The sequence below is a fragment of the Salmo trutta genome, chromosome 35, assembly GCF_901001165.1.
Source record: "Salmo trutta chromosome 35, fSalTru1.1, whole genome shotgun sequence".
Taxonomy (NCBI): Eukaryota; Metazoa; Chordata; class Actinopteri; order Salmoniformes; family Salmonidae; genus Salmo; species Salmo trutta.
In genome coordinates this window covers 25,598,057-25,619,271 of record NC_042991.1, presented here as the reverse complement: position 1 = coordinate 25,619,271, position 21,215 = coordinate 25,598,057, and the positions used below count along the sequence as shown (strand labels likewise).

The window sequence follows — 21,215 nt, the reverse complement described above, 5'->3', positions numbered from 1 at the left end:
TAACATCAAATTGATCAGAAATACAGTGTAGACATTGTTAATGTTGTAAATGCCTATTGTAGCTGGAAACGGCAGATGTTTTTATGGGATATCTACACAGGCGTACAGAGGCCCATTATCAGCAACCATCACTCCTGTGTTCCAATGGCACGTTGTGTTAGCTAATCCAAGTTTATCATTTTAAAAGGCTGACTGATCATTAGAAAACCCTTTTGCTGTTAGCACAGCTGAAAACTGTTGTGCTGATTTAAAGAAGCATTAAAACTGGCCTTCTTTAGATGAGTTGAGGATTTGGAGTATCAGCATTTTTTGGGTTCGATTGCAGGCTCAAAATCTTCTGAAAATCTTCTTCTGATACTTGTCAGTCTATTCTTGTTCTGAGAAATGAAGGATATTCCATGTGAGAAATTGCCAAGAAACTGAAGAACATACAACACTGTGTACTACTCCCTTCACAGAACAGCGCAAACTGTCTCTAACCAGAATAGAAAGAGGAGTGGGAGGCCCGGTGCACAACTAGGCAAGAGGACAAGTACATTAGAGTGTCTAGGTTGAGAAACAGACACCTCATAAGTCATCAACTGGCAGCTTTATTAAATAGTACCCGCAAAACACCAGTCAACATCAACAGTGAAGAGGCGACTCCGTGATGCTGGCCTTCTAGGCCTCCCACTTTCTATTCTGGTTGGAGACAGTTTGCGCTGTTCTGTGAAGGGAGTAATACACAGCGTTGTACGAGATCTTCAGTTTCTTGGCAATTTCTCGCATGGAATAGCCTTCATTTCTCAGAACAAGAATAGACTGACGAGTTTCAGAAGAAAGTTCTTTGTTTCTGGCCATTTTGAGCCTGTAATCGAACCCACAAATGCTGCTGCTCCAGATACTCAACTAGTCTAATGAAGGCCAGTTTTATTACTTCTTTAATCAGCACAATAGTTTTCAGCTGTGCTAACATAATTGCAAAAGGGTTTTCTAATGATCAATTAGCCTTTTAAAATGATAAACTTGGATTAGCTAACACAACGTGCCATTGGAACACAGGAGTGATGGTTGCTGATTATGGGCCTCTGTACACCTATGTAGATATTCCATAAACAAATCAGCCATTTTCAGCTACAATAGTCATTTACAACATTAACAATATCTACACTGTATTTCTGATCAATTTGATGTTATTTTAAAATGCTTTGTTTCAAAAACAAGGTCATATCTAAGTGACCCCAAACTTTTGAACGGTAGTGGATATGCCCCCCTGGCGACATGGTTCGACCTCCTCTGTGTTCATCTCCCTCTCTAACGTCCTACTGTACTGTCAAAAATAAATAAATATGTAAGGTGGTCAGAAGTCTGTTTGCCTTAACAAAAACACAGAGTGGCTGTGCTCAGATCCTCTTAGTCAGTTGTATGCGACAGTGTATGACCTGTGGTTGGCTGATTGTGAGAATGCTGGGGAGGTTGGTCACAGGGTTCAGCTGTCTCTCAGAGAGCAGGGGCTACATGTACTGTCAGCACCGAGATATTGATCTGTTTACGATCACAGCAGTGAGTCTTACTCAGTGTACCAACTTAGAAACACCTCACCTACAGCAATACACAGCATAAACGTGCCTGGGAAGGTTTTATTTAAAAAAAAATAATACAAAAAATGTATCCTTTATTTAACTAGGCAAGTCAGTTAAGAACAAATTATTATTTACAATGATGACCTACCCCGGCCAAACCCAGACAACGCTGGGCCAATTGTGCGCCGCCCTATTGGACTCCCAATCACGGTCGGATGTGATGCAGCCTGGATTCAAACCAGGTACTGCAGTGACGCCTCTTGCATTGAGATGCAGTGTCTTAGACCACTGTGCCACTCGGGTACAGAGGGATTGATTAGCAAGCAGGCATTTTTTCTCAAATATACTCCCAACATTATTTATTTAGCATGTATGATGTATTAGCTGTGCTGACAGCACAGTAAAGCACAGAATAGCACAGCAGTGCCTGGGTAGGTACAGTTGAAGTAGGAAGTTTACATCCACCTTAGCCAACTATATTTAAACTCAGTTTTTCACAATTCCTGACATTTAATCCGAGCAAAAATGCCCTGTCTTAGGTTAGTTAGGATCCCCACTTTATTTTAAGAATGTGAAATGTCAGAATAATAGTACAGAGAATGATTTATTTCAGGTTTTATTTTTTTCATCACATTCCCAGTGGGTCAGAAGTTTACATACGCTCAATTACTATTTGGTAGCATTGCCTTTAAATTGTTTAACTTGGGTCAAACGTTTCGTGTACACCCATTTGCGACCAAGCTTTAACTTCCTGACTGATGTCTTTTTTATGGCGGTTTTGGAGCAGTGGCTTCTTCCTTGCTGAGCGGCCAGGTTATGTGGATATAGATACTTTTGTACCTTTTTCCTCCAGCATTTTCACAAGGTCTTTTGCTGTTGTTCTGGGATTGATTTGCACTTTTCGCACCAAGTGCATTCATCTCTAGGAGACAGAACGTGTCTCCTTCCTGAGCGGTATGACGACTGCGTGGTCCCATGGTGTTTATACTTGCATACTATTGTTTGTACAGTTGAACGTGGTACCTTCAGGTGTTTGGAATTTGCTCCCAAGGATGAACCAGACTTGTGGAGGTCTACAATTTTTTTTCTTAGGTCTTGGCTGATTTCTTTAGCTTTTTCCATGATGTCAAGCAAAGAGGCACTGAGTTTGAAGGTAGGCCTTGAAATACATCCACAGGTACACCTCCAATTGATTCAAATTATGTCAATTACCCTATCAGAAGCTTCTAAAGCATGGCATAATTTTCTGGATTTTTCTAAGCTGTTTAATGGCACAGTCAACTTAGTGTATGTAAACTTCTGACCCACTGGAATTGTGATGCAGTGAATTATAAGTGAAATAATCTGTCTGTAAACAATTGTTGGAAAAATTACTTGTGTCATGGACAAAGTAGATGTCCTAACCGACTTGCCAAAACTATAGTTTGTTAACAAGAAATTTGTGGAGTAGTTGAAAAACCAAGTTTTAATAACTCCAACCTAAGTGTATGTAAACTTCCGACTTCAACTGTAGGTAGTAAGTACAGAGGAATTGAGAATGGTTCCACCATTTCTTTAGCATGTTTGTAAGATGAGATGTGAATTTGTTGATAATAAATATGGTGTTTTCTAATCTAATACACAGGTCCAGACGAAGAAAGTAAAAGAGAGCTAGAGGAAAAGTGCCTATCAGAGGGAAAACAACCGATTCATCTGTGGAGTGCAAAATGAATAAATAGATCCAATTTTGTTTTTCAGGTAATAACGAGAACAACCATAACATTATTGAACATAAAACCTTCCTGAGGCTAGAATTAAAGTCTGCAGTTTAGGTAATATCCTGACTCATGTATTCCTTCATTATCTGAAAAGTGGCAATAAAAGACAAATGTGTCTGGGACAGATATTGTAGTTGAATTCAATAAGGCCCTATGGCAAAGCATAATATCAGTGATTCAAGGTATAGCTCATTTGGAAGAAATACTTACTATATAAGAATGATACACAAATCTCTTAAAGTTACAGAACCAATGATTTATATATACACTAGATGACTGTAGTGGACGCTGTGTTGAAGCCATAGTGCCTCCATCTTGGCACTCACCCACCGTTTAAAAAAAAACATTTTGGAAGCTATAGAAATGAATATCTACATTTGTTTTTGCTACATTTATTCTATTACAGACACCGTAATGCATACTTTAAAATTACATTATGTGAGCTAAACATACAAAATATATATATATATATATATATATATATACAGTCCCAGTCAAAAGTTTAGACACACTTACTCATTCAAGGGTTTTTATTTATTTTTTACTATTTTCTACATTGTAGAATAATAGTGAAGACATCAATATTATGAAATAACACACATGGAATCATGTAGTAACCAAGAAAGTGTTAAACAAATCAAAATATATTTTACATTTGAGATTCTTCAAAGTAACACCCCTTTGCCTTGATGACAGCTTTGAACACTCTTGGCATTCTCTCAACCAGCTTCATGAGGTAGTCACTTGGAATGCATTTCAATTATTAGGTGTGCCTTGTTAAAAGTTAATTTGTGGAATTTCTTTCCTTCTTAATGTGTTTGATCCAATCAGTTGTGCTGTGACAAGGTAGGGGTGGTATACATTTTTACATTTTAGTAATTTAGCAGACGCTCTAATCCAGAGCGACTTACAGTAGTGAATGCATACATTTCATTTCATGCATTTTGTTTTGTACTGGCCCCCCGTGGGAAATCGAACACACAACCCTGGCGTTGCACACACCTTGCTGGCGTTGCAAACACCATGCTCTACCAACTGAGCCACATGTATACAGAATATAGCCCTATTTGGTAAAAGACCAAGTCCATATTATGGCAAGAACAGCTTAAATAAGCAAAGAGAAATGACAGTCCATCATTACTTTAAGACATGAAGGTCAGTCAATCTGGAAAATGTCAAGAACTTTGAAAGTTTCTTCAAGTGCAGTTGCAAAAACCACTAAGAGCTATGATGAAACTGCCTCTCATGAGGACCACCCCAGGAAAGGAAGACCCAGAGTTACCTCTGCTGCAGAGGAAAAGTTCAATAGAGTTAACTGCACCTCAAATTGCAGCCCTAATAAATGCTTCAGAGTTCAAGTAACAGACACCTCTCAACATCAACTGTTCAGAGGAGACTGCGTGAATCAGGCCTGTGGAAACTCCTTCAAGACTGTTGGAAAAGCATTCCAAGTGAAGCTGGTGGAGAAAATGCCAAGAGTGTGCAAAGCTGTCATCAAGGCAAAGGGTGGCTACTTTGAAGAATCTAAAATCTAAATAATATTTTGATTTGTTTAACACTTTTTTGGTTAGTAAATGATTCCATATGTATTATTTCATATTTTCTAAGTCTTCTGCAGAGACACGAGGAGAGAGACTGACATTAGACTAGATTGATGTTTATTGTCCTACAAGAGGAAAGTATTCGCACACCGTACACATATAATCCACATAGGAACACAGCAGGAAATAAACAACAGTAGACAGTGAAAGATAAATAGTACACCCCTGTCCCACACCTGCACATTAGAGGAAGTTACATGACATGCCAGTGTGTCAGATCGTTCATTCCAAACACAAAGCACGCTGGCATGCACTCAGACAGTTTTTTAGAACATGACCCAGTCCTGAAATGACAGGCTCATAATGTTTCTGTTACCTTGGTTTGACAACCCTGCAAACGTAAAACTCTGTGCCAGTGAGTTTCTGGGGCACGCCCCATACACTTTAACAAGCTTATTTCAACCTAATGTCACCTTGGGGATTAATAAAGTACAATGAATCTCATCTCATTGATTTCTCAATCCATAAACATAACGAATAACACATACAGTGGATCTACATTCACACTCTTCAGAGAAATTGACTGAATGTTAAGGTATTTTACACTGCTCTCTTCAAAAAATCAACACATTTTTCAAAAGGCAGCCAATATGTCTGAAGGTAAGCTCCATTCGTAATCGATTTGGAGAGCAGAAAAGAACATATTGTTCGGGGAATGGCTCCAAACCGTGACTTTGTTGACTTTGTTCCACTGAGTTTAGTGGAAAAATGGTAGTCAGGTTATATTGTCTGTAACTTAGCAACCTGGAGTAAGAGACAGACAAAATACATTATGTTCATAACAGGGAAAATGTTTTATTTGTCACATGCAATACAGTGAAATTCTTAACTTGCAAGCCCTTCACAACAATGCAGCATTTAGAAAAAAATCGATATAAATCTACATATAGAAGAGAAAGAAAACATTAGCATGTCCAATTGTTGCGCTATCTGACATATGACAGTGGGGTGGTTGGTGATAGAGATGGTGGCACTATGATGCCAGTGTGTCTGAGTGGTCTTTAGCTCATCTCTGAGGATCGCTTGTAGGGCCCTACTCTTGAGGAATCCTGCCTGTTCCCACACCAGAGGTGGTTGGTGGGAGGAGATATCGGAGGAAGAGCTCAATGTAATGGCTTGAATGGAACGAATGATACGGTATTAAACACATGGAAACCATGTGTTTGATACCTTTCTATTTATTGTCTTCAGTCATAAAAGCCGGTATCTCCTCCCACCAGCCACCACTGCCCACACAGTCCCTGGGAGCATAGTTCTGCTACTGGGCAACCTGATATTTACACCATTGGCTCATCTGTTCCAATCCCGCCTCCACTTTACTCTATGGCTTTACATTGTAAATACCACATTCACACCCTTTAGTCTACAACTAGTTGCATACGAGTCATCTTAAATCCCAGGTATTGTATGTACAGTTCCGTGAAAAAGTATTAGCCCCCTTTCTGATCTTCTCTATTTTTGATACTGAATGTTATCAGATCTTCAACCAAAACCTCATATTAGATAAAGGGAACCTGAGTTTACAAATAACACGAAAAGCCTGTACTGACTGAGGGACAAGAGTCACGTAGGAGTGACGCCACCACTCACCACTATTCCAGAGAGAACAAGGAAGACAATACATTTCCTGGAAGAATGTATAGTACAATTCCCCAAATTCCAAGAAACCAATTCCTATGACTTGGGAAAGGATGGAGCAAGGAATTTGGCAAGAATTGAAAGGAGAAGTAGAGGAATATATGATTACAGACAGAAACTAAAATTACGAAACCCATTTCACCATTGAACAAAGAAACTGGCAAAAGGACAAACTCTCTACCTTACATTGCTCTGGATCTGAAATAAATATACTACCCACAGACTGAGTAGAGCAAACCCTATGTATCTATAGACTAATCTCCAACTCATTCCAGCAGAGTCCCGGAGTCCCTTCACACAATACCTGCTTATACACAGCAGCACACTTGAGGCCTGTTGTCTTGGTGTGACAGCCTGCTCTCCTATAGTCAGATATGATCAAGGTCTGTGCTCTGACATCTTCGTCTGAGACCCTCTCTCCCAGGGGCTGTTGATTCATTCAGGGTCACGGCCACTTCGATTTGCTGCCTGGGAGGAACAATGTTATGGTTTCCTCCACCTGTACGCTGCCTGTTTCATCCACCTGTACACTGGGCCCTCTCAGGGGAATGCATGGCTGGAGATCAGTCACAGGAAGACAGGCATCAACCACTGAGCTCTGCTGACTGGATGGAGGATCTCTGGATAGCAACACAGGCTTGCAGAGCAAGGTTAAGCAGCCAATCAATATGTAGGAGGTTCAAACTTAAATTCTTTAATAAATTGTTACAAGAAACGTTTCAGCTTCCTAGCATTTCTCATTCTTCAAGTTAGAGTAAAACTAAGAGCTTGAAGTTTCTTGGAGCTAAAGTGGCAATCGATCAATGTGATCCAGTCCACACACTCCTCTGCCGAGGCCCCCATCGGTAATTAAATAAGCTTATTGATAGTATAGGTCAGTGAGGTGAACTTTTTTTCAATTTTCTGTTCGCTTGAGTGAAAGCCTCACTTTGTGTCATTCAGTCCAAAGAGAGTAGAGCAGAGCACAGCGTCTCCTTTTCCTGTATCCCTGATGTAGCGTTGCATGTAGGTGGAGGCCTTCACCAACCTTCACAATGGCCATTCAGCAGAGGCTGCCAGACAGGGCACTGCACTCTTCAGGACATCCACGTCGCAAACATCTTTTCTTATGAAAAGGTGGGAGTAGAGGGAACATTCTTCAATAAAGGCAGTTATGTGGTACGGTGGATAAACAGGTTTAAGGTACAAACACAAAACAACTCTCAGCAAGGTGAATTATTCTGTCTGAAAACTCGGTTCAGTCGTCAGTTGGAGCAAATGAAAAGCCGGTACCTATTATACAAGGCTCTGCAGTTCTGTCGGAGGGTACATAGTTGACCAAACTGCACATCAACAACTGTGAAACATTTTAATAATGTTTTTTGTCCCCAAACTTTAGCACTTTAACACTATGCAGTTGCAACTTGACAAAAACATTTGATAACACTACATCAATACAAACGAAGTGGCGAAAGCTCGCCTGTGACGTTCTTGACTTCACATCAAGTCACAACCACTTGCATAATACATATGTGACAAATATGAGTCTAAAATGCTCTGCAGAGATCTGTAATATAGCCTTCCTACACTACTGCACCGGAGAATCTTAACCATATCTACCATCGACGCATCTACAAACAAAGATAAGAAATGAGACCAAACTCCCTTATCAATACACTGAGTGCCAGTCGGGTTGTGCCATCATGCCAACTTTTTGTGTCACTTATTGTCATGACAAACATGTTTTAGGACAACTGACGTAATATTGGACAAACTTGAGCTGTGTCCTGTACAAAGACAGAAATGATAACAGCAGGAACAGAATAAACGCTGGACACAGATAATGAGATTAGATAATCTATAGCACATTAATTTCACACACACTGGATGGGTAAAGGGTTAAATCAATCAATACAGGCCTGAAGGAAGGAATTATGCTGTCCTCAATGCAACCATGGCAACTAACGTACCCCTTAAAACTAGACTCCTCGATAACCTTCGAGTTGATTCTCTGATTGAAAAGTACTTATTTTCATTACTGTTGGTCTGCATGTCAAAAACCAAGGACAGATACAAAACGATGTCTGAGTTTCTACATTATTAAAGTGCAAAACAGACCCTTCGACTTGAATTCAGGCAAATACTGCTAGCAATTTCATTTCTATGTGATGGATCACACATTGCATATGAATTGCCAACTGTCACTGCCAATGAATTCAGTGTCTACCATAGTAAGGCAGACAACGTGAGGGAGTTGCCCAGTGGAAAGGTACCACTGAGTGGGTATACTCCATCCTGTTTCTGGCCGGTTCTCTATGCCATCTGGACATACTGAGGAGTAGCACCAGGGAGTCCTACTATACTGCTGTTAGCCTGCTGAGACGTAAAGATCACTCTCCACACTGCCAGTAAAGATCACTCTCCGCATATAACTGCCAGGATGACGGAACAGTTAGGGATATCATCAGAGGCCGATGATGATGGTTCACTCAGGAATGAGGTGTTCCTGGTAGAGTTCTGCTACTCGACCCAAGCCCGACGGGCCCTGACATTATACATTGGGTTAGGGCCGGGTAGGACCTGTTTTTTCATCAATAACTAGCGTACGGGCAGGGCATAACTAAATTGATAGCTAACACTTTGAAGCCAAGTCATTTGCGTGTGCTCTGCTGCACAGTAGTCATATCTGACTAAGATCATAACATGGTGTCAGAAGTGCTTCAACGTTGTCAAATAAAAGACAGGAGAGACTATTTCACAGAAAATAAATGTTCCTTGAGTTTTGTCAGAGTTTAGTTTGACGAAAAGTATCTAACAGCTAACTGCTCTCTCGTGTCTCGTCATTGAGCAGAGCAGCCCAAGCGAAGTCGTTGCTATGGATACTCACAGACTCAGAGAGCCATGAGCAGAGCGCATGCAGAGCGAGCTGCGTGCGAAGGAGCGAGTGACAGAGAGGATTTCCCATTTTGGGCAGGGCCTTAAATTTGGCATAAGCAATCGTGCCTGGGTAGGGTAGAACCTGAACGTTGCGGACATGGGTAGGGCTTGGGTTTAGAATGAATGCCCGTGCAGAGCTCTAGTTCCTGGTGCCCATAGAGAACACATGGTAACCATAGAGAACACATGGTAACCATAGAGAAAAAATGGTGCCCAGTGCCACCTACACAGTAAACCCCTTTCAGGATTATAATGTGATGAACAGAAATATAGATTATAGTATAATAGCAGAATACTGCTCTCTATCATCTGACACAAGTGCAGAAATGGCAATTCTGAATTGTGAAATAGATTATGTATTTTCTTGAAGATCTGTCAAATGATTATCTATGGCTTGGAGATCACTCCCCTCCCACAGTAATACTCAAAAAGAGTTGTCTCATTAGAACAGCTTTTTGATTGCTCCAAGGCAGGCTTTGTCAGAGTGTTGCTGAGGATTAAAGACAAAAAGAGGGACCACTCCACTAAATCCCATCCCCTGAGAGGAGCCGTCTCGGTCAACGCTCACACGTGCACACAAACAAGCAGGGCCTAGGGAAACTACATTGCAGCATAAATCATGCAACAAACACCCCGCAGAGATGTGCACACACCCACCCTCACAGCGTATGATTTATAAACCACAGAGCCGAAAGGTAAAATGAAAACGATCCATCTAAATCGATGACATCAATTATCTCAGAGACAATTTACCCAAAATGAGAAGAATGTATTAACAGGAAGTGAGGGTTAAAGGAGGCAGTCATTTATAAAACCAAATGAATCTGATATTTACTAAGATCATATTGAAGTAACAATATTTCAGGATAATCACTCCAATCTACCACAGCCCTCCCACACCGGGACCAGATAAGAAGTCCCTCCATGATATTTTGTCTTATTTTTCGTCTTCTTCCTTTAGAAATTAAGCATTATTTGAAATGAACACAGTGCATGGAGTGAAGGGGAGTTGGTGCGGGTTTTAGTACATGCAACAACTCCCCTTCGCTCTATGCACCGTACAAAGATCACCATCTGGAGCGTTGGCCCATTTGCTATTCAGCCATCTGTGGCAATGACACTCTTCTGTTATTACTAATGCTCAATTTCTGTTTTTTTCCTTCTTAGCCCCCCACACAAAGAAACATTTTCCAAGGACGCAATGTGTTGGGCAAGATAACAACCAAAGTGCAGTGATGAAGAACCACTGCTGTGTTGTGGTGGTGTACCCTGTTTATATTACTGCATGGACATCTGAGCAGTCAAATCCAAGCACTGGCATTAATACCCTGTTAAACTCCACCCTGTCTGTGTCCCAAATGCAGGGCCCATAGGGCTCTGGTCAAAAGAAGTGCACTATATAGGGATTGGGGTGCCACCCAGTTCACTTTAAAACTAGGAGAATATACTGTGGTACTGACAGAAGTTAAGGTGAGAAAAGAAACATCACATTCTTTAAAATGTTTTAAAATATTTATTCATGTCATAAATCCTAACTCAGTCTTTCACATTCCGTTCTCCTGCAGAATCGACAAAGCACTGGCCCTAAAGATCAAAAGCCATGTCTTGTCTGTGATAGGCTATTCCTCCTTGCCACCATGGCATGTCTGTGTTTATTGGGTGTAGTATCGATGTTTGGGGTCAGGAGAGAGGTGTGTGTGAGCGGCTCTGTTCTGCTATGCAGAGGTAATACTGCGTGACATTTGTTTGTTTGGAGGGGTTCACCACCCGGGCCACTAAGGTCCAGCTTATCATTCTGATGGATTACTCCTAAGTGGCTCCCACAGTCAAAGGTGGTATCCCTCTATGCAGATAAAATATATTGAATAAAAATATAAACGCAACATGTAAAGAGTTGGTCCCATTTCTCATGAGCTGAAATAAAAGTTCCCAGAAATGTTCCATACGCACAAAATGCTACTTTCTCTCAAATTTTGTGCACCAATTGCTTATATCCCTGTTAGCGAGCATTTCTCCTTTGCCAAGATAATCCATCCACCTGACAGGTGTGGCATATCAAGAAGCTGATTAAACAGCATGATCATTACACAGGTGCACCTTGCGCTGGGGGCAATAAAAGGCCACTCTAAAATGTGCAGTTCTGTCACACAACACAATGCCACAGATGTCTCAAGTTTAAAAAGAGCTTGCAATTGGCATTCTGACTGCAGGAATGTCCATTAGAGCTGTTGCCAGAGAATTTAATGTAAATTTCTCTACTATAAGCCGCCTCCAACGTCGTTTTATAGTATTTGGCAGTACGTCCAACCGGCCTCACAACCACAGACCACATGTAAGCACGCCAGCCCAGGACCTCCACATCCGGCTTCTTCACCTGAGGGATCGTCTGGGACCAGCCACCCGGACAGCTGATAAACTGAGGAGTATTTCTGTCTGTAATAAAGCCTTTTTTGGGGAAAATATTATTTCTGATTGGCTGGGCCTAGCTTTCCAGTGGGTGGGCCTATGCCCTTCCAGGCCAACCCATGGCTGCGCCCCTGCACAGTCATGTGAAATCCATAGATTAGGGCATAATGAATGTATTTCAATTGACTGATTTCCTTATATGAACTGTAACTTGTTGAAATTGTTGCATGTTGCGTTTACAGTAAAACGTACTACCCTTCCTTGACTTCTGCTCGCTTTAGCACAAGCTAATGGAAAACTCTCACACCTAGGGTTAAGCTTCTAACATTTGTTGGTCTTTTTAGGATACTCAATTGTTTGCCTTGAAGGAAATTAAAGCAGTTAAACAAAAGAAGTACTTTTTAGCTTATTCCAATGCAGTAGCACCTCCAGAGAACTGGATGTTTGACAGGCTGCTTGTCATGAGGAGAATGTGCTTTCACACGGACCACTACATCAAGACACCAGCTAGCTCGAAGACATCACACATGATAAAACACACATCAACGCTATGACCTTACTCACACGATAACCAGTACATTTGAGAAATTGTAAATAGACTGTTTGTCAATCTACGCTTCATCAAGTTATGGGAGAGAAAAGTCTTTGTAAAATGAGAGAAATGTAGCTTCACTATATAGAATCCATCCATCTATACCCATCTCTGAAATGGCATATATCAATAAGGAGGTCAGGCATGATTGTACTTCTTGGAAAGCTCCATTTAATGAATAGCCGGGTCAGACAGGGACAGGCCTAAAAATAGAAGGACTACAATCACAATCCCCCATTTGCACAATGGATGGATGGACACATCCTTGCTGGTGGTGACACAGATAAGAGGGAGGGAATAACAGGGGTTCTGGCTCTCCCTGTCACCAGTACAGAGAGGAGACTATTGATGCACACCCACTGAGGGAGCTGATGGTTCAGCCGGAGGGCAAATAGTGGTGATAGGATAAACAGAGGAGGAGCTCCATGGTTGAACACACCCTGGCTACATGCGCACCCTATTCCTTTTATAGAGCACTACTTTTGACCAGGACCCAAAGGATAGTACACTATATAGGGAACAGGGTGCCATTTGGGACGCACACCCTGCGCCCTCCCTGGGCATGTGGCCAGCTCCCTGCAATACATATAACACCTATCTCTCTGCAGGACATATAACATCTCTCTGCAGGACATATAAGATCTCTCTGCAGGACATATAACATCTCTCTGCAGGACATACAGCATCTCTCTGCAGGACATATAACATCTCTCTGCAGGACATATAACATCTCTCTGCAGGACATATAACATCTCTCTGCAGGACATATAGCATCTCTCTGCAGGACATATAGCATCTCACTGCAGGACATATAACATCTCTCTGCAGGACATATAGCATCTCACTGCAGGACATATAACATCTCTCTGCAGGACATATAACATCTCTCTGCAGGACATATAACATCTCTCTGCAGGACATATAACATCTCTCTGCAGGACTTATAGCATCTCACTGCAGGACATATAACATCTCTCTGCAGGACATATAACATCACTCTGCAGGACATTTAACACATCTGTAGGACATTTAACACATCTCTCTGCAAGACATTTAACCTCTACGGGATTGGTGTGTCCCCCGCGGGACGGTTGAGCTAACGTAGGCTAATGTGATTAGCATGAGGTTGTAAGTAACAAGAAGATTTGCCAGGACATAGACATATCTGATATGGGCAGAAAGCTAAAATTCTTGTTCATCTAACTGCACTGTCCAATTTACAGTAGCTATTACAGTGAAAGAATACCATGCTATTGTTTGAGGAGAGTGCACAGTTATGAACTTGAAAATGTATTAATAAACGAATTAGGCACATTTGGGCAGTCTTGATAAAACATTTTGAATAGAAATATAATGGTTCATTGAATCAGTCTAAAACTTTGCACATACACTGCCACCATTTAGTGGCCAAAATCTAAATTGTGCTTAACCTGGAATAGTACATTATGGCCTTTCTCTTGCATTTCAAAGATTACAGAATAAAATAAAAAAATGCATGTTTTTTTCTTTGTATTATCTTTTACCAGATCTAATGTGTTATATTCTCCAGATTAATTTCACATTTCCACAAACTTCAAAGTATTTCCTTTCAAATGGTATCAAGAATATGCATATCCTCGCTTCAGGTCCTGAGCTGCAGGCAGTTAGATTTGGTATGTCATTTTAGGCGAGAATTTAAAAAAAGGGTCCAATCCTTAAGCTCTCACTGCAGGACATTTAACACATCTCTCTCTGCAGGACATTTAACACATCTCTCTCTGCAGGATATTTACCACATCTCTCTCTGCAGGACATTTAACAGATCTCTCTGCAGGACATTTCACACGCATCTCTCGGTGAGTAGAGAGGCCTTGATGTAGTAACACATGAAATATGTATAAGCCTCCTGGTGACATAAGTCTGAATTAGAAAAGTCATTTATTTCATGCAGCGATGTGATATAAGTAAACTTTTCAATTTAACTGTGAGAATGAAGTACATTGGCCTACAGAAATGTAGAGACCTACTGACAAGATGGATGGTATGGACAGCTGTCTGTCTGTTGTCCTGTACTTGTCTTAAACATTTTCACACTGCCCACAGCTTCAAAGCACACTGACAGTTCAATTCACACATGATGAAAAGCAATCACGGCAGGCTGTTCACTGAAGGCTCATCAACACAAACTATAAAGAGTTGTTCTTTAATGGAATGTTTGAATGTGAACTTCACTGTTGGTTTGAGCTGGGAAGAAGGTCATTCAGTCTCATTATGCAGGCAGCTCGGCCAGGTTGGGTCGCACATCAGACCACCACATAAGCATCCAAACCTCGGAAAAGGCCAGTGTGTATCCAATCCTCCTCTCATTCAGTGCTGAGAACCCATCAGGTACCCTGAAAATATTAATGAGACTCTCAATAGAACTGGACTTTAGTCATAGAGGGCACTCTGACCCTCCGCTAGGCTACATCAATTGACAATGCCGACGGAGGCTTATTGTGGGGGAGCCAGGCAGGGCTAGGCTATTTCTACAAATGAAAATTCAAATGAAGGCTGCCAAACATATTCATTGTGGAGCATGTTGTGCCCAAGGGCTAGTGCTGAGCGATTAGTGCTTTTTGAAGTTGGTTCAGTAAGATTATAGAAAAAAGAAATCACAGAATCCCAGAATAAAACAATTAATAATAGTCCCATGATGGTAGTGACTGTCCATTACGGCATATCACTTATCAACCACCATTTATTCACATTACTTTACTTTAATCAAATATTTCAGTTGGTGTGTACATTACATTTGTTTTATTTGATGGCTATCATTTCATTCCAAGTCACCATCTCATCTCTATTGAGCTGCTGCATATGCTGTCTGACAAAATCACTATTTTGTAGTTCTCCAAAGTAAATAAGGCATACTTTTATGACTGCTGAATACCAACTATCAATCACTTAGATAATGTATTTTCAGGAAGAGATACCTCGCCAAGCAACAGCTGCTCTCTATATCCCCTCAAGATTGTGCATTCTTCTGCCTCTTCCGTAGCAGTCTTAAATAAACAGACCGGACAAGTATTATGCAATAGATTATGGTCATTGTAGTTAATTACCACGTTTTATGCGCTAAACTATGTAGAATATTGGCCTGTTGGTAACTACAACACTAACTAAATCGCACAGTTCAGTCTGGATCTGATTTATCTCTAGAGAATCTGTGCAATGTGCACATTGAGCTCACAGAAAAAATCCTGAACAAAATGGAATTCAAATAATCGAACCAAAGTTGGTCAATTAGTTGTTCTCTCAACAGTATGTGCATATGTCAGCTGAATCCAACAAACTCAACTCCCTTATTTTTTTATAAATACATCTATAAATTATCATCACGATGTGCATGTAAGTGCCAAAATAAAGGAAACACCAACATAAAGTGTCTTAATAGGGCGTTGGGCCACCACAAGACAGAACAGCTTCAATGCACCTTGGCATAGATTCTATAAGTGTCTGGAACTCTATTGGAGGGATGCTCCATTCTTCCATGAGAAATTCCATAATTTGGTGTTTTGTTGATGGTGGTGGAAAACGCCGTCTCAGGCACCACTCCAGAAATTCCCATAAGTATTCAATTGGGTTGAGATCTGGTGACTGAGACAGACACACACACACACACCAGGGTTCTAGACTAACTTTTTCAACTGGTGGCACTGGTGCTACCAACCTTTTCAGTTGATGGCACCAGCACATGATTTGGTTGCATCAATTCTTTGCTGCTGTGGGGAGATAATGACCTGACCTGTGTCCCATAATGTGCCTATATTCCATACAGAACCAGGCTAATAATGACTAGCCATCTTTTACATTAGCATGCCCTTGCAGAGCTTGATAATTCAGGTGAATTTGTGCCAACTGAAAGCTACTGGGCCGGATGAAAAGAATACTGGGCCGGATGAAAAGAATACTGGGCCGGATGAAAAGAATCCTGGGCCGGATGAAAAGAATCCTGGGCCGGATGAAAAGAATACTGGGCCGGATGAAAAGAATACTGGGCCGGATGAAAAGAATACTGGGCCGGATGAAAAGAATCCTGGGCCGGATGAAAAGAATACTGGCCGGATGAAAAGAATACTGGGCCGGATGAAAAGAATCCTGGGCCGGATGAAAAGAATACTGGGCCGGATGAAAAGAATACTGGGCCGGATGAAAAGAATACTGGGCCGGACGAAAAGAATACTGGGCCGGACGAAAAGAATACTGGCCGGATGAAAAGAATACTGGCCGGATGAAAAGAATCCTGGGCCGGATGAAAAGAATCCTGGGCCGGATGAAAAGAATACTGGCCGGATGAAAAGAATACTGGCCGGATGAAAAGAATCCTGGGCCGGATGAAAAGAATACTGGCCGGATGAAAAGAATCCTGGGCCGGATGAAAAGAATACTGGCCGGATGAAAAGAATACTGGGCCGGATGAAAAGAATCCTGGGCCGGATGAAAAGAATACTGGCCGGATGAAAAGAATACTGGGCCGGATGAAAAGAATACTGGGCCGGATGAAAAGAATCCTGGGCCGGATGAAAAGAATACTGGCCGGATGAAAAGAATACTGGGCCGGATGAAAAGAATACTGGGCCGGATGAAAAGAATTCTGGGCCGGATGAAAAGAATACTGGGCCGGATGAAAAGAATACTGGGCCGGATGAAAATAATCCTGGGCCGGATGAAAAGAATACTGGGCCGGATGAAAAGAATACTGGGCCGGATGAAAAGAATACTGGGCCGGATGAAAAGAATACTGGGCCGGGAAAGCGGAGGACGCAAACATCATTTAAATGTTATCTTTCATTTGCGGGCTCAGCAAGTAGCCTATAATGACCTACCCTCCATACACAAATAATGACATTTTAACTTGACAATATCAGATTTACACTGATTGTTTGTGGGAAAAATGTAACCTTTGCACAATCTCAAAAGGGTGTTATTGTTAGCGATTTTGTCTAAGTTGTGGAGCCCTATAAAATCAGTTATCTTTTGGTAAAAAAAAAAAAAATCCAGTTTTTCCAGGTTTTCACTCTTAAAATCACACTATTTATATTGAAGACTACAAATAGATCATGTTCTAAGTCCACCGCTTATTAAACCACATCAGGAGACCACTTTTGAAGTCTGGGAACATTTCTCCCAAAATGTTGGGGAAGCTGTAGTTGCCCTATAATTCAACTGTGCACATAGCAAGAGACTGTTATGTTTGGCTAGCGGTGTTTTTGTACTGTACAATGTACAGTCTACAAGCAGAGCTTGACACAAACTTTTTCATCCACTTATCTTACGGACAAGTAGGACTAATTTCTTACTTGTCCCCCCCACAAAAAATGTGCTGACACCATGGGCCAAAAAGGTGACTGAAAATTGTGTTGTATGACGCAAGGAACCATTTCACAAAATAACCTAACGTTATTATCACTGGTATTGACAATGGACGGCTGTTGGTCTCTGATCCCATGTATTATATGTCTGGCCATTGTGCCCTTGAGCAAAACACTTAACCCCCCTCCCACAAAGTAAAATACTGCACTAGGCTACTGTATGAAACACATATGGTCCGTCAACCTTCCATCTGGAGAGCTACTGGGAGTGCAGGCTTTTGATCCAACCCTGCTCAAACACAGTTTAACAAGGTCCTGTTGAGTAACTGATTTTAAAACGTTTTTTTTTTATGTGGTATGTTCGAGCAGGGCTGGAGCAAAAGCCTGAACACCCAGTATCTCTCCTGGACTCTCTTGGAGGAGTCCAGGAATGGTTGGCCACCCTGCAACATTACAATTACAACCAAATACTTTTGTCTTTATAAAAAAATTCCCTCATTCAATGAGCCAGGGATCAAATGGCTAAGGTGGGCGAGGTAGCCAACTAAGTTGTAAGGTTAAAATATTCAGTGTTCAGGGGTGACCTTGACAGCATAGGAGTTACTTGCCAATTAGGCTATTCTAAGAATATTTTTTTACTTTCTCAGAATTACATGGCCAGTATTGAATAGAGGAGAATTCTAGACAATTTTGAGCACTTAAAAGATAGTTTTACAACCAGAGTATGCAGCATTAGTTTCATCAACTGCGCACCCGAATCAACTGCGTGTTGGCCATTTGCAGTAATACACGAGTGCCGGTGGAAAGTTATTTTAGGACATGACAATGAAATGCACGCTAATAGCTAAATAGTTAACTAGCGAGTAAAAATAAAAAATGGTGTAGTTTGGCTGGTTATCTAGTTAGTCTGTTGTCTCCCTCTCTTTGTTTTCTTTTTAACATGTATTTAACTACAAATACTTATTTACAATGACGGCCTACCGGGGAACAGTGTTCAGGAGCAGAATGACAGATTTTTACCTTGTCAGCTTGGGGATTCAATCCAGTAACCCAATGCTCTAACCACTAGGCTACCTGCCTTTATTTTGGCAAATACCTGTACAGTCTTCCTGGCTTTAATAGCAACAGCAAAAATATGAACACCGAAAATGGAATGGAATCAGTATTTTCCACACAGCCCTCCTTTACTCCTAAAGTGGAGCTTACGCTCCAAAGCTAACCACAAAATGGCTTTAAGAAAACAAAGATTCCCAAGCCGGAACTGTCAAAAAATAGGGAGAACAAGAGGGGGCAGGACCAAAGCGGAAATAAGGCAAACACAGTGGTTCTGTCACAAATTGCACTCTATTATTCACTATATAGTGCACTACTTTGACCAGAGCCCTATGGACTCTGGTCAAAAGTAGTGCACTATAAAGGAATAGGGTGCCATTTGGGAGCACCACAGTGACCGGCTATAATGGGAGAACAGGAAATTACCTCTGTGATAATAACGTAAATGACACATCAATTAGTTCCCCTGAAAGAGATGCCTGTTCACGTCAGAGAGCCAGCAAATCTCCATTTGTGTTCCGGTGCAGTGTGGGGCTGTTGCCACCCCTCCAAACCTCCAGTTTGCAGCCTAATCTCATTCTCAGCCCAGCACACCCAGGAGACTGCCTCCCACTAACTGATAGGTACTGAGATTTTCATATCCTCCATTATAAAATCTGAAATCAAAGAGCGATGCAAAACCAAAACGGTTTTACAGAGAGGAGGACTCAGACAGAGCGTGCTGTAAAGGCTGGGGGAAAGCTCTGAATGAATCCCAGGTGGGTGATCTCAGACTGCTGCTGCTGCTTTCAGACAAAATGGACCGACTTAAAAATGGCTGACGCTGTTATCTCGTGGCAAAACTTGATTCCTTAGTCACGGTCACTTGAGTGGCAATCTAATCTGACAACTTGGATAATAAGACAATGCATGGCCATTGTTTTGCCCATAGGGAAGTGTTTCATCAGGCTTAAACTGGACTGTATGACAACATGATTTGAAAAGCTGCTCTTCTAGCAGGTGCAGGGCTGGACAAGCTCTCCCTCCGGCCCAAATATTTCTCTATTATCCATTTACCACATTTCACCTGTGATTGTGTGACAATTGATTAAAGGCACATTCAGCTCAAGGGATATTGGCAAACAGGTTGGATTTTTAGCTTGAGTCCAAATCTACCCTCATTTCCTAGTTGGGGACAGATTCTATATAATTTCCTAGTTGGGGATAGGTTCTATATAATTTTATAGTTGGGGATTGGTTCTAGGTCATTTTACTTCCCTTCTATACTGAACAAAAATATAAACGTGATACAAACATGATACAATTTCAAAGATTTTACTGAGTTACAGTTCATAGAAGGAAATCAGTCAATTTAAATAAATAAATTAGGCCATAATCTATGGATTTCACATGACTGAGCAGGGGTGCAGCCATGGGTGGGCCTGGGAGGGCAAAGGCCCACCCACTTGGGAGCCAGGTCTACCCACTGGGGAGCCAGGCCCCATGCCCCCCATTTGTGGCATTGTGTTGTGTGACAAAACTGCACATTTTAGAGTGGCATTTTATTGTCCACAGCACAACACGCACCTTTGTAATGATCATGCTGTTTAATTTAAGTGACTATCAATGACATTGCTGTTGCTACCGTATGATTTGCAGCTGGACCAGGGATATCAATATTGTAGCACACCGTCATAAAGAAGAAGACAAGGCTCAAATAGATGAGACCTCCGAGAGAAGAGAACAGAAACGTTCCTGAGGTCAGAGGAAAAAAGCACCCAACACCAGAGAGGAGGTACTTAAATACATAGACACGGTTTGATAGTTTGTTTGACACCTACCGTAGCAACTGACTAAAGAACAGACTGACTGGAGTATATTTTATATGAAATTGATGTCGAACACCTGTGGCACCAAACTAGAGAACTCCTGAAGGTGGTACTTCATCAGTATTTGGAAGAGACGGGTTTGACACACAATGTGCATCATCAGTGATAAGACGCTGAGTCAGCAATTTATATGTAAAATACTCCATGCCCCATTACTCTGAGTGCCTGCAGGTGTGCACGGCTGCACGCCACCTCTACTTATCGCGAGCACGCCTCTCTCTGAATTCCATCACTTCCATTACGCTGTGAAGACACCATCTGTCATGTGCCTGAGGTGATGATGTTGTGCTAATTAATTTACTATGTACAGAGCCATGTTGTATTACATTTCCATTTGAGTCATTTAGCACAGAGTTTCCCAACTCGGTCATGGGGCCCCCCTGGGTGTTGGTTTTTACCCTACACAGCTGATTTAAATAACCAACTCATCATCAAGCTTTGATTATTTGAAAATCAACAGTGTAGTGCTACGGCAAAAAATAAATGTGC

General features: G+C 41.4%; 1 long non-coding RNA gene across 1 annotated transcript in view; it reads right to left on the bottom strand.

Moving 5' to 3' along the window:
* Window positions 1-21,215, bottom strand: part of LOC115174927 (uncharacterized) — a 96,687-nt gene that overhangs the window by 14,902 nt on the left and 60,570 nt on the right. The gene's annotated exons all lie outside the window — the stretch shown is intronic.